This window comes from Sminthopsis crassicaudata, chromosome 1, assembly GCF_048593235.1.
Source record: "Sminthopsis crassicaudata isolate SCR6 chromosome 1, ASM4859323v1, whole genome shotgun sequence".
Lineage (NCBI taxonomy): Eukaryota > Metazoa > Chordata > Mammalia > Dasyuromorphia > Dasyuridae > Sminthopsis > Sminthopsis crassicaudata.
The window spans coordinates 168,379,846-168,398,391 of record NC_133617.1 but is presented as its reverse complement, the minus strand read 5'-3'; the positions used below and the strand labels follow the sequence as shown (position 1 = coordinate 168,398,391).

Here is an 18,546-nt window from a genome sequence, read left to right as displayed (position 1 = left end):
GTGTGACCCTGGGCAAGTCACAACTCCAATTGTCTCAACAACAACAAAAAATGGACACATTAATTAAGTGAAAAATTCTACACCTTTAGTACCCTCTCTAGTGGAAAAAAAGGTGGGCCTTGGTCATTATAATTATATAGTATTCCTTTTTATCTTATTCATCTTTTTGCTTTCCTAGTCTGTTTGGGCCAGCTAAGTGGCACAGTGAATAAAACACCTGACCTGGAGTCAGGGAGACTGACCTTCCTCAAATCACAGCTAGCTGGTCTTAGATATTTACCAATAACTGTGTGACTCTGGGCATGTCATTTAACACTATCTGCCTCAGTTTTCTCATCTGTAAAATAATCTGGAGAAAGAAAAGATAAACCACTCTACTATCTCTTCCAAGAAACCCCAAATGGGGTCAGGGAGAATCTGACATGACTGAGCAAGAACATAACAGCTTTACCTATTTCATTCTGGATCAGGCTGTGGAAGTCTTCCTCCATTCTCTAAATTAATTTTATTTATTATTTCTTGGTGTGCATCAATATTTCACTATGCTCATGTACCACAGTTTGTCTAGCCAGTTATTAAGTACCTACTGTGTTTCTAATTCATGCCTTTTTTTGTTTTTTTGTTTTTTGTTCTTTCAGTCACGTCCATCTCTTTGAACACCGTTTGAGGTACATTACATACATTAGAATGGTTTGACATTTCCTTCTCAAGATCATTTTTCAGAGGGCAATCAGAGGTAAATGACTTGTCCAGGGTCACACAACTAATAAGTGTCTGAAACTTTATGTAGATTGAGAAGGATCAGTCTTCCTGATTTGGGGAACTGTGCCACAGTGTAGTGTTCTGTTTCTCTAGATTTGTAATTGTTCTCTTGGGGGCAGGTTTCTTGGGAAGCTTCTGGAGGCAGCCTTCTTTCAGTTTAGTTCAATAATCCCAAAATGCAGCCAGGAGTTAAAGTCCTTTACTGCCTCTTTCCAAATCTTATCTCCAGATCCTTTATTTTCTCCTTCAAGTTTTGTCTCCTTCACTTGGGGGCTCGGCTAGCTTTCTTAGAGGCCTGTCTCTCTCTTTAGTTCCTGAGAACTCTTGTCTGAGTGTCTCCAGCCAGCACAAATGTCGAAGTTGGAATGAAATCTTGACTCCTCCTCCCAGAGAGTGTGCTTTTTTATATGCTCTCTAAAGGTGTGAGTCTAATGTGTGAACCAATGAGCGAACTCCTTTAAATGTGTGAACTCTTTTAAAGGTGTAAACTCCTTTAAAGGTGTGAACCAAGTACATTACCTTGTCTCAAGTTCTGGCCCATAACATCTCCTTGTAGGATCAGATCAACCATGCTAAATTAGATAATTATTGTCTCTTATCCATTCCAGTGACTTAGCATCTTGTAAGAATCCTAACAGTTATGTTACAGTATGAAGATAATTTTTAAAAAGCTAAAAGTATTGTTTCCTAAACTAGGACTTCATTTACTTTAATTCAAGAAATATTTGTTAAGTATAATTTACATATGCCAGGTGTCTGCTAGAAGTTAGGGGTACAACAATGAAAAACCTATCTTTGCCCTTGGGGAACTTAAGTAGTGTATGCAGGCATCTTAAGATGCAAGAAATGCCATTGTGGGAATAGGAAACAAACCATTTAAAAATATAAGAAAAACACATAATTTATTTTTTTCTTCTACATTTGCATTATATTCTTTAGACAAGATATAGGATGAAAGTAATTTATGAATCTTAGAAGTTACATAGTCATTTTAGGGATGAGAAAACTTAGGGAAAGTTAAATTATTCATCCAAAGTCAAACAACCAAAGTCAATTAAATTAAACATCCAAAGCCGGTGTTAAGTGGCAGAGCAAGGAATTAAACCTAAATTCCCTTAAACTTAAATCCAGTTCTCTCCCCACTGCATTGCACTGCCTCTGATAGTCTTCAGCTACAAATCCTATTCTTCTGAGGGTCTTCTTAATCTTTTAGGTGATGCTTAAGCTCCTCTCCAACTGCTTCATTCCTGCATAGTTATCTACTGTGGCATTCAGAAAGATACAAGAGTACTGGACAAAGGCATCAATCAGTCTTGTGGCAATGCAGTGGCTCCAGAGAATGACCTATAAATATTTAAACATCATTTCTTCCTTCCCTAAATCCAACGTCTTTATATAATAAAATAAAATAGTTAAGCAACAACAATCAATAGGGTGATTTCTTCTTATAATGCATAAAATATTTTACCCAAATACTCTTCTGATTCTCTGAGGACAGGGGGTAGATTTGTTTCATTATCTGTTCCCTGACACTATAATTTGTTTTTCGATTACTCAGAATTTGGCTTCTTTATAATGAACTTTTCATTTACTCTGTATCTGCTCATTTCACTCAGCAGCAGTCCTTTTAGGCTTCTCTGAATTATTCTTTATTTATCATTTCCTACTGCACAGTAAATATTATATTACATTCATCTACCACAATGAATCCCCAATCAATGGCTACTCACTTTGTTACTTTTTTTTTGCTATGTCAAAAAATGATGCTATAGATACTTCTGCACATATGTTGAACCTTTCTGCTTTTGATCTTCTTAGAGATATCTGTCCAGCAGTCAGGATACTGGGACAAAAGAATAAATAATTTTAATGACTTTTTGCATGATTATGATAACAATTTATTCCATCAGGGACCAAATAAGTAGTAGCTTCACTAAAAGTTTATTAGCACACCTATCTTCTCTCAGCCCTTCCCAATTTAATTTTTCTTTTGTTATATTTACCAACTTAGGAAGATTATATTAAAAAGTTTTTTTAAAAAGGATATTTTCCAACAGCTGGGAAGTGACCACCCACAGAACTCCAAAAAAGGAGATTGACTTTGCAAGTTAGCCCTTGAAGACCTCAACCTTTACTCAGTAGAAATCATTTTGAGAACTTATCAATTTCTTGTATACACATACTAGTTAAATGAATATTAATCACATTTTTTTCATTTAGGAACTTTTTTTTCCAGTTAAGTTTTATGTACAATATTCTTCTTTATATTATGACACTGAATTTTCCCTCTCTCATCTGCCCTGTAGTTTACTTTTTTTATCTTTACAATACCTCAAGGATTACTTTCATTTTCTCTTGTAAATATAAATAATCATCTGCCCTTTTCCATCACAAATATATAATGTAAATGCTACTCCTTACTCACAGTATTATGTAACCTCATCCTTACTCTGGGAGATACTATTTTAATCTAAATGCAAAGAAATGGAAACAAATGTGATCCCAAAAAATTTACAACTGAATAATAGCAACTGTAATATTTAAAAACAATCTTCCCCTCTCTCATGAATAAAATGCCCTTATTGCACCTCACTGCCTTTCCCCTTGCTTACCTTTACTCCTTGCTATTACTTAGATAATAATAAGTTTAAATCATGGCCTTTTAGACAAAATTCTGCAGAATTCTCTCTTCCAGTCCACTGATGGGTATGTGTATGTGAATGTATGTATTATACATATACACATCCCACCCCTCCACACACCTATATGTAGGGGGGGAGTATGTGGATATGTGTCTGTGTCTGGTATCAGTGTCTGTGTCTGTGTTCTCCAAGCACTGTAGACAGAGGTAAGAAAATTCCTAAGTAACTCTGGGGCTATTGGGACAGCACATAGAATTAACTATCCTTTTCTCTACAATTTTATGCTCAGGCTGAGCTTTCCCCTTCTGTTGTTTGCCAGCAGTACACAGCTTTCACATATTGTTTGAAACAACTTCAGAAAAGTACATCCATACCTAATATATTTGTTAAAAATAGTTTTCATACCTCTTAAAAATAGGATGTTTAAAAACATAGTTTGCTCCAATTTCCTCCCCAGTATACTAGTAGTATAAGGTTCATTTAGCCAGGAATGAGAACAATAAACCCTAACTATCAGTCTGCAACCCAACCTGACAACTCCAGAGCAGAGAGGAACATTTTCAAGGGGAAATAGGAGGCTGCATTTCATTTGTCTCTCATGAGTCTACTGGTCAATTTCAAAGCAGGTTTAATTCATGCCAAGGGAGATCTATGTCAACTCATCAGCAAGAAGAAAAGACTGCCCCATAAGGAAATGGAAAGGAGTGAATTTGTAGGACTCTAGGGAAGAAAGGTTGTTATTACTATGACAAAATAATGATTCTTTGGAAGCAGTTTGGAAATACACATTCCTAAAACTTGTAAACTAGTCTGTAATATTGACTAAAACTAGAGCATTTTATTCCAACATTACATATAGATACTGTTACACTTTTGCCTTATCACCTCAAAGACCAAATAGTCAATGTTTAGAAAGGGTAGCCAAAGACCACACTGCACAGACTGGCATCTTAGTTTGCTCACGTGAATTGCTGTTCTTCACTCAAAGTAAGGGGCCTTACAAATTCCTCTCAAAGAAAGATTGTTCACAGCCTGCAACAATTCGTCTGTCAAAAAAGTACATGAATGGGAAAAATCCAACATCAGAGCCAAGGACTGTGTTGCAACTGTCTTAAGATTTTTGATAACTAGCCAAACACGCCTTTATGGATTGCTTTTCCTTTCTTGGCTTAATAGTATCTCATCTCTAAACATTTGATAACTTTTTTTAAGAGGTACAACTTCATTTCAGAGACATTTGCAGTTTAAATTCTCAAAAAATACCACTCGTGTATATATTCAACCAGGATGGTGTGTATAAACATGTATTTCATTTGACAACCTGCCCATTGAAGCACTGCCATATTATGGAGAGCCAACATTTATCTATTCAGGAACTGAGGACCCAGGTCTTTTGTTTTTTCCCATAATGCCTATTAACTAAATATTTCACTACTCATTGATACTTAAACTAAAGGGAACAAAGGGAAGTGAAACTCAAATTCACCAACTTTGTTCCTTGTTAACATCTCTGGGAAAAGTCTAGTGTAAGAGGATATGAAAGCTATTGCCTCAAGTGAGGTTTGGGGATTGTCTGAGAATTTCAGTTATCTGCAGTCAGTCTATCCCCAAGAGTCCCAGATAGGCTTTACTTTAAGTATCCAAAATGAGACAAATTATAACACTATGACTCTCCTCCCTTCCTCCCTCCTAAGGGAAGCTGGACTGGGTTCCTGGTGTGAGACTTCTCTGTCTGGTGCTCAGACTGAACAGTTTCTCCAGTTGTCAAATGAGTGCTTTTCCATCTCTTCTGTAAGCTATTTTATGAAATGTTAGATATGTCAGGCTTTTCACTAGGGGCTGACAGTCCTCAGATTGATTGAATCTGCAGGATTTTGACAACACAAACACACACACACACACACACACACACACACACACACACACACACACACACACACACTCTTCCTAGCTTATAGAGACAGCAACCTGCTAAATCAATAGACCCTACTGTAGTAACAGGTGCTGGTTGTGAGCATATCACTATATGGTATGCAAGGGCTTTTACTGAGGAAACAATTGCTAAGGCTGGGAGCTGAAAGACTTCCTGAGGGATTTGATTAAAAAAAGAAAAAACAGACTGAAGAAGGGAAGAGCAGCTGTTTGGAAATAAACTGTAAAAACATCTGTAGTGCACAATCAACCTTCTCTTAAGTATAATCATGAAGACTTTTAAAAGGATATGGCCTTTCATGAAGAAATTTCATGAAGTTTCAATTAAGTTGCAAATATCACTTAAAAGAAAATGAAGATTTTTTTTTTAAATAAGGAAGAAATAAGTTGTATGGGCACTCATATAAATATGAGGGGAAAATAATAATTCTGTTTACAACCAAACTATTGGATACATTTTCCATACAGCAAATCATGCACTTAAAAAAATTGAGAAAAAAAATGAACTAATAAAATCACATCTTTTTGTCATCTGCAATATGCTAATGAACTTGTCCTTCACCTGCCTTGGACTCTACAAATCTCCAGCCATATTGGGCACTGCTCTCCCTCTACTGGAAAAGATGAGTTTCTACTGAGTAGATTTTCAAAATTCACTATGGTACACTAGTTGATAGAAGAGCAAGGACACATTTTTTAAAGTTTATTCAGCTTCATTTGCATCACTGCAATAGAATTCAGACTTTTTTTTTTTAAATCAAAGTTCAAGGGTCTAAGTGGCTCAATTTATTTTTCAGTAACTAAGTTACCAGAAACTTGTAGCGTGGCTGTATTTATTTTCTGAAGGAGGCTCCAAGTTGGCAAAGGGGTCCTTGGAAGTACATATTTCTTCACGTTCTCTTGATCTCAGTGTGTGGAGATTCGCTTAACAGCTGTTTTATGTACAAGTGTTTTTTCAGGCACGTCTTCCCCCACCATAAACAGATTTTTTAAAGGCAAAAGAAGTCTGTAAGACACAACAAACTCCTAAACTTCTCATTGGTCTTCAGTCAACAGGCAGAGTTGCTCAGAGTCTAAAAGATCATTGTGTGGCTTGGTTTCCATTTATTCTACAGACAACAAAAGGGGGCTTGAAGAGTACCCCAAAAAAGTTCCCTTACTTTACTATACTAGGTAAAGAGACAGTTCCTAACCTACAGCTGTCAAATGAATATAATGCTTATGAAATGCTATGAGAAATGCCACTCATTTACAATTGACCTCCCTGGTCCTTCAAACACCAAAAATTGAATCTCCCTCTGAATTTTAGGAATAGCAAACACAAAGAACTGGTAAATGAAAGCAGTCTACATCTCCTCCCATTGCATGTACTTATTAATAAAATCCATTTTTGAATTTATTTTAGTATCTCATATCCTTAAAGAGATAAATAGTGTAAATATCTTGCTCTCATTTTTGTTGTCCTTGAATAAGAAAAAGATATTATTCATCAGATTTTATAGAGAAATTGAATCTCAACACAATTCAGACATAAGCCTAAAATCATCAATCAATCAAGCAATGCAAAATGGAATAAGACTTTGGAGTGCTCACTCCTCATCCCTCCCTCTCCATATCTGATTAGTTGCCAAATCCTGTTAATTCTACCCCCACAACATTTCTTACCTTCTTCTCTTTTTCTTCATGCATACAGTCACAGGCCTGGTTCAGACCCTCACCCACTTACCTGAACTATTTCAGTGGCTTTTTAAATGTGCCCATACCTCTAGTTTTTTCTTTACATACAGTTTTTCCCTTAGTTGCCATCATAATTTTCTTAAGGTACATATCTGATCATTTCACTTCCATGTTCAAAAACCTTCAAGGATGCCCTATTACCTTTAGGATAAAATATAAACTTCTTGACTTATCATTTGAAATTCTTGACAATCTAGGTTCAAAGCCTCTGATGTTGTTTTGCCAAAAGGAAGTCAGTTAACCATCAGCTTCCCAGGCAATACTCTAAAATGATAAGTTATAGATAATTTGCTTACATGGAAGAAATTTCTTCACTGAGAATTCCTTACTCTAAGAAAATAATAATCCCAGACAAAAAGGGATGGAGGGAAGTGATTTCCTTAGAAAGTTGATATGAGGATCAAATAAATACATAAAGCTCTTCATAATATTTTAAAAGACTAAACAAATGTCAACTCTCATTGTTATCTCTTCTCTGTAAATATCATTATTATTGTCATTCTTATAACTTTATGCTTATATATTCATAACATATGTTTTTAGAAAATAACCAGAAAGCACCAGACATGTTGAGCACTAAACATACACAAATTTAAAATGACATTTTTTTTTCACAGACAGTAACCGATTACTGATGTAGGAGTCATTTCATAAAAAATTGTCTCAATGAAGTTACCCAATTAATTATTTAGAGCAAATTTTGAAATCAATATTAATTCATTTCAATTCAAAAAGCATCTTATTTTGTATTTTAAACATCTTTAAATTTAATACACAAGACACAGTATAAGGTGATAGAAATAGAAAAGACAAAACAAAAATATTTCCTGTGTCCTGTACTTGAGAAGCTTATATTCTAGTAAAATAAAATTATAAAGAAGCATAAACATGAGGGGGGAAATTGTTACTTGTTCAGTCACATCTAGTTTTCATGACCCAATTTTGGTTTTTCTTATGAAGATACTTAAGTGGGTTTTCCTTCTCATTCTACAAATGAGAAAACTGAGGCAAACAAAATTAAATGACTTGCCCAAGGTCATAGAGTTAGCATCTGAAGCCAGATTTGACCTGAGGGTCTTTCTGACTTTAAACCCAGAACTCTATCCTCTAAAGCTGCCTACAAAAACTTTAACTTGACCTATTCAAACAAATCATGGATGCTAAAAATGAAAGATGAGGGAGATGTTGACATTCATGATCATTGTTTCCTTCAAAAATTTCCCAATGTAAATCGGTCAACACAACAAGGAGGCCAAAATATACAGAAACCACCTTAGGCAAAAATGTTTGAGCTCCATGCTTTGCAGAGATACACAGTAGCCAAGGAAAACACCAGTTTAAAAGACAAACACAGAAGGATGGCAAAAGATTATGAACAGAATTGCCTCATAAAACACCAAAAACCAATGAAAGCAAAAACATGTCTGTAGAAAACTTGGCATGAAGCCCAAGGAATTGACATCAGCAGTGGAGCATTCAAAGATGAAAATGAAAGCAGGACAACAAAGAGAAGTAAAAAGAGAACAAATTCTCAGTGTTTCTATAATGATCTATTTTCAACATCGGCAACAGAATCATTTTGGACGTGAATATCTGGCTCCTGATGTGCTAATTGAGAATGTAGACGAGCAGCTGTATCTGACCAAGTACACACTGAGGAAATTCATAGTGGAGAAGACACAAAGCATTGAGGAATTATTTTAAAGGTATTTCAAGGAAGTAAAGATCAAAAGAAGTAGAAAAATTCACAGATAGCACTAATATTAAAAAAAGAGGACACTAATAAATACCAACTCCTAAGTCTGCTTTCTGATCTTTATAAAATTGTTATTAGAATGATCTATATATGTATGGAGTATATCGTTGGTAAAACTATGAGATAGAAACAGGCTGGCTTTCATAAACAATTTTCTACAGTTTACTCTGTTTTTATAGTCACATAATTGACTGAAAGGCACAAAGAATACAAGATCTCACTGTGTTTTTCTATTAATTACAAAAAGCATTTGACTCAGTAGGGAAAAGGCAGCCTCAAAGGCTCTCCTCAAACAAGGAGTAATTCATGCATGTTAAGATCATACAAGATTCCTGGATAAATGCAACCACAGTGATAAATAACTTTGTTGAATAATCTGATTATTAACCTCAATTGAGGCAAAAAAAAAAAAACCCAAAAAACAAAAAACCAAGGATATCAATGATCACCAAAGTTATTTATCATTTTCATAGAGTTCTATATAGGCTCTACTAGGTCCAAATGGATATGGGATTCTTATAGATGGGAAAATGTACCATATGCTGCTTATTTGCAGATAGAATTTAAGTAATTATAACAATTCTAAAAATATTATGGAGCTTCCTCAATGATACCGATGATTTTCGTCCTCCCCCCAAAAAAAAAGACTAGATTAATAATCCATAGGGGATAAAAACAAATGGATGAATTTTCTTATTGCCTAGGCTACAGCATATAGTTGGAAGGCAAGTCTATTAAGTCAGTATATCAATACATACAATTGAGGGAGGCACTGCAGGTGTCCAGTAAACTAGGTCCAGAATTGAATGGGAGGAAAAAAGTAGGCTGGATTACATTTGTTAAAAAGTGCCCTAGGCAATGGAGCAACACATGGTAAACACAAGTAAATTGCCATTTTCCTCCAACAACCTATGTTTTTGTAAGAAGTGGAATGAGAATAAAATCTAAGAAATCTATGATCAGAAATAGAGAAAGGCCTGTTATATAACTCATAAGAAAGATAATCAGGAGTTAGCTGGAATGCTATAATGTTATAGCCCTAAAGCTAAAAGACAAGTTAAAAAATCACTACCTCATCTGCCATTGGCCAAGGGAAAGGTCCAGTAGATGTTCAGATAATTGAAACCTCCCATCTCTACTATATAATGCCTATCTATTATACTATATCTACCTGCCAGGTTTACAATCTATTTCCCAAATTTCTCATCTATTTCTTCTTTTCATTAAGGAAATCTGTACAATAAAATCACTTCTCTTTCTACTTCTGTATTTGAAAATTTTATCTCTAGAATAACACACCTTCATTGCTTGATTTTATAAGTTTTTTGTACTATTATATAATTTTAAGGATCCACACATGATTACATTTATGAATAGCCAGTTATTACCTAATTGCTTCTAAGTATACAAACTTTTGGAAGATACTTGAAATAAAGGACAATAAAAATAGATTTTAAAAAGAATTAGAGGGGAACATAAGTCATAAACTTAACAATGGCAAATAAAAAGTTCCCAATTTTTATCCCAATAAGAAGTTTCATTGAACAAATAAAAGGAGCAATTTCCCCCATTATAAACATGATTAAGAAAGAAGCAATTTTTAAAGACAACAAATATGACAATGTAATATACTCAAGTTGTTAAAAAAAATAAAATAAAATAAAAACCTACCAGGAGTGGAAAAGATACAAAGAGCTCCTAGAGAGTTAGTGTTAAGATTTTGAAGATATCCTATAGAGACTGGTTATTGTGTAATGCTAGAAGAAGGAAAAAATTTTTGTAAATGGAATAAAAGTTCAAGAAGAAAATTCTGAAAAGGTCAGGAAGTTATGACTAAAGCTTATAAAATTACAATAAGGATTTATCCATCAAATTAGAGAATATTACGATTTGGGATCCCTCTGAGGATCACAAGAGTAGCTAAGTAAATGGGAAATAGAGTGCTAGACTTAGGAGACAGAAAGATGAGTTTAAACCCTGTCTCAGTCACTAGCTATATGACTATCCCTGTCTTCCTCAATCTACTCATCTGTAAATCACAGTTGTGAGAAGAAAATAAGATCATAATTGTAGAACACTCTGAAAGTCTTAAAAATGTCAGAGAAATACTAGCAATTTTATTATTTAAAAAGATAATAGAAAAATGTACTATATTAACACTTTAAATAGCTGAGCAGTACAGTGAATACAATGTTAAACTAGAAGTTAGGAAGAACTGGATCTGAATCCTTCAGCATTTGCTAGCTTCATGACCTTGGGCAAGTTACAACTTTTCTATGCCTCACATTCCTCATTTGAGAATGGAATAATAATAGCATCTACCTCTCAGGATCATTGTGAAGATTAAATGTGAAATTATCTGTAAAACACTTTCCAAACATTAGAGCTCTAGGCAAATGCTAGTTATTCTTATTATTGTATAGATTTTTTATGTCAAGAGATACAGGTTGGAAATAACAATAGATTCAATGATATTAAACAAAATGTTCAATCACAAACAATTTCTCATTAGATGTATTGATTAATATTGAGAAAATTTTCTGAATTTTAGGTGCATAAAGATTTGAAAGAAGCTCTAAATTTCTGAAGTGATATCATGGAAGGTAACCATATTGTCACATAAATCATATATCTATATCTATACATACATTTTATATTTATATAACATTTAATTTAATTTAATTTAATTTATAACAGTTTAACATTTCCTAAGTTCTTTCAAAGGGATGCCTTAACATAATCAAACAGGATCAAAGCAGAATGAAACTCTATAATATTTGGGGCAAGCCAATTGCCAATTACTAGAACTTGTAACAGAGAAGTGGATAATTGGAATTGACAGAAAAAGTAAAGATGCATTTTAAGTGGCAATAAAATTAAAATCAGGAACATCATAAGATTTTGATTAAAACTGTCAAGTGAGTTTGGTGGCTTAGTGGAAGGAGGAACACAGCGGTAAATCAACACATCTGTGTCATGTAAAAATTCTACCTATTTTAATCCCCCATGTAACTTATCATTCTAGAATATTAAGTAAGATATCACAATATGAAATGAAGTTGTGCCTTTTCAAGAGTAGCTTGTGGCTACAATAAAGATGAACCTTGTATACTCAATCAGCAATACCAAACTTATAGAGAAGGGCTATAAAAGAAATATACCTTCACAGAATTGTTGTGAAGATAAAAATTAAATAATGCATGTGGAGCCAACTTGAAAAATATAAAGCACTATTTGAGCACAAGGTATTATTGGTCATTCTTTAATAAGTATTTATGAATTAATACCCTCATTAATGATTAAAATTTATCAGGGTAGGATTAGTTAGTACTTCTGTATGGAATCATAGACAGAAAAGAGGATGAAGGACCTTTTAGTTCTAACTTCTAGAGGTCATTTGAATTTTAAAAAGTACTGAATTTCGATCTCTTATTCACTAACTCCCTGACTGAGTTTCGATTTTCTTACCTCTAACATAAGGGCAATAATATCCATAGTACCTACCTTATAGGGTTATTTCAAGGTTCAACTCAGACAACAGAGAGAATGTAAGAGTTGGAAGGTTCTAATGATTGTAGCCCAACCTATATGTGACAGGGATCCCAATCATAACATATCCCACAAATGGCCATCTTTTTTAACAATGAATAGAAAGTCCTTTGCTATATAAGTAGGAAATAATTAACAGAATAATTAACTAAAATTAAAAGGGATTCAAGAAGGATAAGTAATTTCACATCTTTGAGCTTTATATTTCCTATAGTAAAATGAGGAATCTGGAGAAGATCACCTTTGAGGTTTCTTCCAGCTCCAAATCTATAATCCTGTGAATTTGATATTCTTAAAGGCAAGAATAGGGAAATAATTAAATCCTATACTTTAGGATGAGTCTTTTATATTATGTTGCTTGAGATAAGTAATTCTCTTATCAATGCTGTGGGACAACACTAGGTCTGGGTCCCTCTAATGGCATCACTGGAGGGCATCAATGGATTCCCAAGCCAACAAAGAAATGTTACCTATTGCTGCCCATAGGTTGCATAGCAAGTCTCTTTGTTTCTATGGGACTCCCTTTTCTCATCTGCAAAATCAGGAGTTGGTGTTAGCCGACCTTTTATATCCCTTGTAGCTCTATTAATTCAATCAACATTTATTAAGTGTCATCTATAATATAAAGCACTATGCTAGGGAATACAGAGAAATGTAAGATATGTTCCCTGGCCTTGAAGACTTTATAAATTAGTTGAGGAGACAAAAAGAAAAAAAAAAGACAATCAAGACAGTAAGCAATTGTCAAATGTGTGAGACAAGCAGCTTCTTTCTCCTAAAAGTATTCCTTGATTAATTCCAGATGTTTCTAATTACAGTTCCCCAAACTCCCTAAAGAGTTGAGGCACCATAGTCGGATCCACATAGTTTTTGTTATTCTGGTTGGTTGTTTTTAGTAGGTAGTTGTTTTTAGTCTCTTTAGAGATGTTATTGTAATTTAACGTATTCATCATATCCCTCCACAAATCCAGGCCTCCCTCACCATTGTACTACAAACTTTTCAGAGAAAGATCTTTTTATTCATTTCTCTTGTGTTTCTTTATAGCACTTTCAACAGTATCCTTTTGAACTATATTGAATGTTCAGCGAATGACCATTTCAAATTATTTTTAATGTAAATTCCCTTGGTATCCGTAAAAAGGAAGCTAGATGGTACATGATCTGGTGATAAGAAGATATAAGTTTAAAAATCTAGACTAGGACACAAAGTTGCCACTTATGGGTTGAACTAAAACCTTCTAGAGCTTTCCAACCCTTACCTGTCATCCTTCTGTTATCTCATTTGAACCTTGCAACAAACCTTTAAGGTAAGTGCTATGGGCTTTATTGTTCTTGTTTTTTTAGGTAAGAAAACTGAGTCCTATGACCAGTGAATAGCAAAATTGAAATATGAATTCTTATTTTCCAAGTTCAGCACAAGTTTCTTACTCAAATTTGAAAGCATTAATATTAATGTCAATTATTTTTATTCCAACACAGCTACTCATACTTAACCTTTCTGATCATCTTCAGTCTCCTTACAACAAAATAGGAATAATTCTACCTCTTGATGGTGATGAACTTAATGGTAATGATGATGAAGAGGAGGAAAGATTTTACTCTTTTGAAGAACATCACAGACCTGAAGAAGCAAATATCTATCTCTATATAATATATTGTTATTTCACAGAATTGTGGAGTCTCAGAGTTGAAAGAGGCTTCAAAGATCATCTAAACTGATGTCTATCTGAACCTACCTAAACAAGAATAACCACTACAGTGTAACTGATGTAAGGGTGGATTTGATGGATAGCCCTTAATCAAACTGAACAGTATTCCAATCACACTGATAAAATTACAATTTGGGGGGCATAGCTAGTCTATGATAAAATTGTCAAGTCCCCAAATCAAACTGATGAGACACAGAGAAGGCCAAATTCAATTCATTAATTTAATGAAGAATTAGACATACTCTGTTTAACTATAAAAGTAAGTTGATCATACTCTTTATGCATCTCAGGTCTTTAAGACTCACTCTAAGACTTTTCCATTGCAAGTATTGTAAGGGGTTTCTCTTTTCCCTTGTTCTGAACCACCACCACAAGAAACAATGGCAGGAAAAGCATATCACAATAGTAGGTAGGGGTTACAAATGGACTGAGATGGGGAGTTAAGTGCTCTGTTCTAACCTGTGTTTTAAGATTAGTGAGGAGGAAAATGTTGAACATTGAAAAACTATCCATGCATATGTTTTGAAAATAAAAAGCTTTAACAAAAAAAAAAAAAAAGAAAGAAAAGAAAAAGAAAAAGAAAAGAAAAATGTTAAAGTGCAGAGGGGAAGAAGAAAACAATGTTGTCATTTTTTAAGCCAAAGAAAATATTAATTTATGTAGTTGACTAGCATGCAGAAGGAATAATTGAAGAGGAGAATATATTCTACATATGCTGAGCAAATCATTACTCCCAAATTAATGAAGTAATTAACTTCTGTTAACAAGAGTCATTGGTACTAAGTAGTTATCAATTGAATTTTTCTAACTCCAAATTTCTAAGTATGTTTGGATATGTGCCTAATTGGTAGTTTTAACTTCTTTATTTAATTTATGCCTTTCACTTTCAGCTTTCTTTCATGTATTTATAAAGAAGGAGGAAGATATAATAATATAAGAGTTTTTGATTCATGTATGTATTTTGTTTTATTTTAATACTGGTCCAAGGGCTTCCTTCTTCTCTCTCCCCAACATTCTATAAATGTCAAGATTCTTCTAAGGAGCAAGATTGCTCCTTTAAACTCACAGGTGTCATGGGAATAGTTTTATCTAAAATTTTCTGTCTTCCTAATATAGCAATATTAAATTTAGAAATAAGGTAGAATTTTCCATAAAGTACAACTTTTAGGAGACACCCTTAGAGTTTCCTTTAAAAAAAGTTTTAATTTAATTATCTCTGAAAACCTTATCTTACTTGTGGTTTAATTTTGTTTTTTAGTCATGTTCAACTCTCCATTACCCCATTTGAGATTTTCTTGGCAAAGATACGGGAGGGATTTGTCACTTCCTTCTCCAGCTCATTTTACATATGAGAAAACTGAGGCAAACTGGTTAATTTAGCCAGGGTCATACATCAAGTGTCTGAGGCTGGATTTGAACTCAAGAAAATGAGTCTTCCTAATCTATAAGTCCCTCAGTCTACCCACTGTGCCACCTATTTACTCTAAATATATTCATGTCCATGCTTTATTCGAGGATTCTTATAGGATTTTTATAGGGATAAGTAAGCAGACAAATGGGTCAGTTATGTCTTTTTATTCTTCTTTTGAAGCTTTTTTTGAAGCTTTTGTAAGCTTTTCCACTATCACATAAAGGTTTCTTTAAGATGCCTTGAAAACTGTGTCATCTCTAGCACAGATTTCTTGTAGTTTATAAGATTTGTTTTTCTGATTTAATCTTCTTAAATGCCATTGCTATTTCCTCATAGCATACATTGGATGTTGAGGTAGTAAAATCAAAATATAGTAGGTTCACTATTGTTGCTGATGATAGACATGATGGACAATGAGATGATTGAGACCAGTTTTAATGATCTTGTGATGAAGATATACCATGATAATCAATCAATTTACTTATTTTTGTTCATTTCCCATTTATAGGACTAATAGGTTACTTAAATTGTTTGAAATAGATCTTCTTTAATTGCAAGGATTGTTTTCTCATTTTTATTTTTTCTCCTATATCAAGGATGATCCATAGAATCTCTAATTGATTGAGTCCTCTAATTAGCTTGATAAGTTTGAAAGGGTTGAAAGGGAGCACCTCCCATAGAGCTAAACTTTACTGATAGGCATGGTGAATTCTCCTAATTGGTCCCTGGTGAATGGAGCTGCAGTCTGATGATTGTTTAAATGAAGTCCTGAAGAAGAGACCTGTTGGGAAAAGACTTCTTCCTTAGCTGCTTAATAAGTGCTCAACCTATCCAATTTTTCTTTAAAATGCAACTCAACCACCACTTTCTACATAAATTCTTTCCTTGACCACCCTTGCCCAGTTTCTAGTGCTCTTTCTCTCCCTAAAACTACCTTGCATTTCACTACAATGTATTTGTTCTCTTTATATTTATTTTGTATATAATTTATAGCATATAGTCTTCTCCAGGGCTACTTCTTTGTTCCTCTCTAGACTAATAGATTTGGTCCTAAAACTATGACTGTTTATTCTCCTCAAGGTTCTGAGGATAACCCTGAGTTTCTGACATTGTCTATTACTATTAGTCATAATCCCTCATCAGAGATCTCTCCAGTTGCTATCAATTGGCCAACTAGAGTAAATTAGCTTTGGGTTGGTAATATTTACTAAGATGGTACAGGAGAAATGATTGACACAAAAACTCTCAAACTTGAAGCATACTCTCCACCAATACACATAGAGGGCAGGGTTGTTAGCTTAGAATATAACGTGGCAAAGGGGTGAACTCACTGCTCCTGATTATTGGAAGTTCTTTTCTATCTCTATGGAGACATTGCAGTTCCTCAGTGTATCTACTTTATCTTTAACATGTCTCTCAGATCCCAATATAGATACTGTCATCAGTGTGACTGAGAGACACTGCTACCATGCTGTGACTAATGGAAACTTCATATCTTATGATTTTTCAAAGTACACAAGGTAATCCTCTTATCATTGCATATTAAAAATGTGATATTCCCTCTCAACTAATTCCCTAATATCTTTAGTACTTGTGCAAGGAGTCTGCAATTTCAAAGCACTTCAAAAGTATGTCTGTCAAAACCTCTCAATGGAATACCCATATATATTATTCATATTACACAAAAACGCATATGAGATTTGCTGAGAGAATGAAATATATCTCTGGGCATGCATACATCTATGTATTTATGTGCATGTGTATGGGCTTTGTGTGTGTGTGTGTGTGTGTGTGTGTGTGTGTGTGTGTATACCCAGAAATGTATTTTATTCTTTCAATCTCATTCATTTCTGTGTATCTGGGTGTCTGTGTGTGTGGTATATGTAATATACACAAGGTCTTGCAAGGCGCGAACACCTACTTTACTGCCACATTAATTGATCCTAAAACCCAACTAAAAAGAGACATTCTCACCTGATGAAGCTATCAGGGAGAATATCTTATTAGTTATATTAAATGTGGTTGAGGGGATGTTGAACACCTTCTCTGTCCCCTTATACTTAAATATGAACTTATCTTTGCCTTTAGAGTATAAATTCTTTGTAAGTAGGAACTTCATTCATTCATTTATTGAATTTGTATTTCACAGTGCCTGGTACATAGTAGGTTCTTAATAAGTAATTGTTGGTTGGTTTTATTCTGAAAAATAATTTCAAAGCCATCCTTCCACTTAGTGATACCTTCATAGTGGATAGTCCTATCATAAAAATAGCACATTAAAGAATACATTTAAATGTGATGTTTATGAATGTATTTAATATCAGGTCTGGTTTCTATGATAGTTGTTTGATGATTGTTTTGCTGAATCGTTTTTCTAAAAGAGAACAGGCAAAGACATATTGAGAAATGAAATTAGTATGAAAGCAAAAGATATCAACAAAATCTTTTAAATAAATTAATGTTTGTGGATAGCTCAAGAATTATGTGATTCTTAATACCTATTTCCCACTTTCTTGCACCCTCCAAATTATTGTGGAAGCAGAAGAGAGCTGCATAACATTGAAGAGCCATTTTCTATTTTTGTCTCTTTCATGGGTCACTATAGCCAGAAAGAATCACATAGTGATAAAATCAAATGATGGTAAGATTCTCCAAATATACTTACTTGCAGATGATATTGCCCTGATTTTCTATTCTTTTCAGCAGAAGCAGGGGGAGGAGAGTAGATAGTATTGCCTTTGGCAAACTGCAAAACTCCTGTAATAATCCTAAATTCTCCCTAATCCCATCTTTTCAATATTACCATAGCTGTGAATCATGGAACAATGCAGTTTCTGAATATGAAATAAAAATAAAAAATCCAAAAACAATGTATAGGCCCCTGGTAGGTATGAGTAGGATACATCATACACTGAATAAGGAAAGTATGAAGAAAAACTGAAGTAAAGAATATCATTAAAATGAATGATCAAAAAAAAATTTTTAATGGGTTGACCACTAGGAAAAAGTAAGTGATAAGGGATAGAAGGCATGTGTATTCCACTAATA

At 34.0% G+C, this 18,546-nt stretch overlaps 1 protein-coding gene and 1 pseudogene across 1 annotated transcript in view; one reads left to right on the top strand and one right to left on the bottom strand.

Annotated features, from left to right (window-relative positions):
* BMP6 (bone morphogenetic protein 6) overlaps window positions 1–18,546 on the bottom strand; it is a 196,767-nt gene that overhangs the window by 120,428 nt on the left and 57,793 nt on the right. The gene's annotated exons all lie outside the window — the stretch shown is intronic.
* Window positions 8,514–18,546, top strand: part of LOC141552200 (aspartate aminotransferase, mitochondrial pseudogene) — a 48,409-nt pseudogene continuing 38,376 nt past the window's right edge.